The 2,274-nt window shown below is 30.5% G+C and overlaps 1 long non-coding RNA gene across 1 annotated transcript; it reads right to left on the reverse strand.

Moving 5' to 3' along the window:
• Nucleotides 1–547: 547 nt before the first annotated feature.
• Nucleotides 548–1,227, reverse strand: LOC113770263. Its single transcript, XR_003468401.1, has 2 exons — nucleotides 1,071–1,227; nucleotides 548–910 (listed from the first exon to the last, which is right to left on the reverse strand). It is a non-coding gene; the product is annotated as an uncharacterized LOC113770263 (long non-coding RNA).
• Nucleotides 1,228–2,274: the final 1,047 nt, after the last annotated feature.

Consider the following 2,274-nt stretch of genomic DNA (forward strand, 5'->3'; position numbering starts at 1 on the left):
TCATTATACCAAGTAAAGGAGAGAGAATTATATCAAGAATTAAGATTTGCTCAACTCATTTTCTCCTCTCACTTCAATTTCACCTTTAAGCAACTCATATAGTCAAATTAAGACATACAACTTCCATCATTATCTTTATTTATTCAAAAGAGGGATTTATTCAATACAAACTTCCTCAAGAAGTGAAAATGTCTTTTGATATGAAGATCGACATTGGTAGATGAAGACCTTCGGTTACTCAATTTCATCACTAACTAGAGTTGCTTTTGCATACTCATAATTCAAGAGCCGTTTTACCCAAAAGTCGACATTTGTAGATGAAGACTCTCGAATACTAAGTTTCAAGAATCATTGAAATGAACATTTTTTTTCTTTTTCTTTTTCTCACTTTTTCTTTCTTTTTGTTTTGTTTTCTTTTTTTCTTTTTTTTTTCTAGGAACTTCCCTCATATAAAATGATCACAGAAAAAGTAACGCAAATATTGACTATATTTATCACTCAAATTGTAAAATTCAATCAAGATAGAAAACTTATCAAGCATCCAAAATTCAAGACATAATTATTTCCATTTTACAAGATATACTTTCATCATAGTAAAAATCCTGGTCACATAAGAGCTATTTCCAAGTCGAATAGGAAATAAGATTCTTAAGTCACATAAATTTGACTACAAAGGGAGAATTTTGACTACTATTGGCTATGGAACTTCTTCTAAAATTGACAAAATTATGAAACTTCTGAACCATTTTTCTCAAATCACCATAATTAAAAAACCCCCACACTTAAAGTGTACAGTGTCCTCAATGTTTGAAAATGAAAGCAAGAGTAAAAGAAATACTCCCTCTATGGTGAATTGCCCTCTTGTTTGGGATTTTGGATGACTTCACCTTTCTTGAATTTCAACTATTACCTACATAAATGAAAGTCAAAGATTGTAAAAGTTCTACATAATAACCATTAGTTTGCAAAAAGTTGAAAATAAAATCAACAAACTTTACTACTAATGTCCAAGAAGTGCATATGATACTTGTATGGTCAAATAATGAGCTATAGTGAGCCTAATGACTTACCATGCACTTAATATGCAAATGTATGTTGCGAACCTCAAAAACAAGTCATATGGAGGCATCTAATATGTTTATACATACTAATGGAAAAAATCATTTGGTGTTGTCATTCAAGACATGGCTAGCCTTATTTATGACAACACCAAATGTCGTCACTATGTTTATATTTCTATAACAAGTTTTGGACCATCATAGAAAAAGTTGTGACCAAAGGCTCAATTCTCTCCATTTAATGATTTAATCAATAAACCTATAAAAATATGAAGTTTTAACATCTTAAATTCGTAGAAATGCAATTTTCTTACTTTAACCACAAAATGCAACTTTTTGACTAGAAACCTAAACATTTAACTCCAAAATGAGAAAAGACAAATTTAAATACACATAAATGGCCATACAAAAGTATATAAAATCAACACTTAGCAATTCACTATAATGATATCCCCATAGTGAATTAATACAGCAAAAAACAAAAATCCTCTCCTAGACAATGATAGCTCTATTGTCATTAAACTAGAATGACTATTTGTGATGACCAAATGTTGTAGCTAAATAAATCCCCAGCCTTTTAGCAGTGATGACTTCAGTTGTTGTCATTATTGGAACACGAATAATGAAATGTGGTCACTAATATGACTTTTAGTGACAATAATGACATAACGTAACGACACCAAGATCATCATTGAAGAAATGGCTGGTCTTATCTATTACAGCACCAAATGTTGTCACTATGTTTATATTTCTGTAACAAGTTTTGTACCATCATAGAAAAAGTTGTGACCACAGGCTCAATTCTCTCCTTTTGATGATTTAATCAATAAACCTATAAGAATATGAAGTTTTAACATCTTAAATTCGCAGAAATGCAATTTTCTTACTTTAACCACAAAATGCAACTTTTTGACTAGAAACCTAAACATTTAACTCCAAACTTAAACACACATAAATGGCCATACAAAAGTATATAACATCAACACTTACCAATTCACAATAATCATATCCCCATAGTGAATTAATAAGGCAAAAAAAATCCTCTCCTAGACAATGACGGCTCTATTGTCATTAAACTAGAATGACTATTTGTGATGACCAAATGTTGTCACTAAAGAAATCCCTGGCCTATTAGCAATAATGACTTCAGTTGCTGTCATTACTACAACATGAATAATGTGGTCACTAATATGACTTTTAGTGACAATAATGACAT

Source organism: Coffea eugenioides, chromosome 5 (genome assembly GCF_003713205.1).
Source record: "Coffea eugenioides isolate CCC68of chromosome 5, Ceug_1.0, whole genome shotgun sequence".
Lineage (NCBI taxonomy): Eukaryota > Viridiplantae > Streptophyta > Magnoliopsida > Gentianales > Rubiaceae > Coffea > Coffea eugenioides.